The sequence below is a fragment of the Alligator sinensis genome, unplaced genomic scaffold, assembly GCF_000455745.1.
Source record: "Alligator sinensis unplaced genomic scaffold, ASM45574v1 scaffold280_1, whole genome shotgun sequence".
Lineage (NCBI taxonomy): Eukaryota > Metazoa > Chordata > Crocodylia > Alligatoridae > Alligator > Alligator sinensis.
Window position 1 is genome coordinate 6,537,425 of NW_005841835.1, and position 1,398 is coordinate 6,538,822.

The window sequence follows — 1,398 nt, forward strand, 5'->3', positions numbered from 1 at the left end:
TCTTTCCCTCTATCCTCCCACTTCTTTGCCCTGAAGCCTTCCTGCCCCCCTGCCTCCAACTGCCCACAAGCTCTACCCCTCTCTCGCTCCCCACAGTCTTGACCCTCCCCTCCAGCCCCACAGGCTCTGCCCCTGCCCTTTGCTCCCCACGATCTCTGCTCCTTCCCCCTGCTCCCTGCATTCTCTTCTATTCCTCTCCTCCCCCACCCCTTACTGTCAGACGCTGCTTGGGCTCTGTTTTTCTGCCACAGCACATGGAAGAACAACCCCTGCCAGGCCATGTACCAGCAGAGGCACTGCTGATAGTCTAGGCAGGGGACAGAGTTTCCACATGCCCTGTGCCCAGGAGGGAATCCAGCCTGAGACAGAGCCAAGCTGTGCCTGACATTAAGAGGGAAGGGAAATGGGGTGGGGGCGAGGGCAGAAGCTACAGAGGGAAAGTGGAATTGGGGGCATGCAATGCAGCTGCTGGGGGTCTGACTCTGGTCCCAACCCAGGCTCAGGACCAGAGTTAAGATTTGCAGCAGCTGCCCACCCCTGCTCCATTTTGTACACAAATCTAAGATGAGGGGGGTTTTCCTTCATGCCAGTTAGGGCTAAAAACCTCATCTTAGATTCAAGTAAATACAGTATGTAAGGATTTTGGTTCCTAGGTATCAGAAACTAGTTTCATTTCAGGTACAAGCTGGAAAAGTGAGAGGAAAGACTGAGTGCAGCCAGGAGAACTATTTTTAGCCCAATTAGCCAGTGAGCTGTGACAATGATTAGATTAAAGTAAAAATGTTTTTTGTCAGAAGAGAAAGGATGGGTTATGTGCAGAAGTCAGTCATCTGAATAGAGCACAGGTTTATAGTGAAATCAGCTGTGTGGAAAGTAGTGCTCCCTCAGTAACCTTTGGATACTCATAGCTAAAGTTTCAATAGCTAAAATGAATGCCCAGGAAAGAAAAAGGCAAGTCTGAAAAGGCAAGTACACCTCTGAAAAGAAAAAAAAGGATCTTTAAAAATATCTTTTTTGAGTATTCTAACAGAGAGATGTTTGCAGAAGGGGAAACAAGCTTGATAGAGTAAGAAGTGAAGCTGCATCATCCAAGCAGATAAAATAGATATTGCCATTCAATGTGGTTGAAGGCTTTTTCTGCAACTAAAGGAAAATGCAGCGTCTGGGGTGTCACTAATCTTGACTGAGAACTCAGTGTCTTCAGCTAAAACTCAGATACTTAAATGTGACATGCATATTCTTTGCTAGTTGTTTCCTCCCTCATTTTTTTGTTTGTTTCCATGTGTGTTAGATTCAAAAGTATCAAGACTCTCAAACCTGTATTAGAGAGATTTTTTCAATGTGTTGTGTAGGTTAATACCTCACCTTGACTTTAACCCACTCTGACTGGTTTCCCTA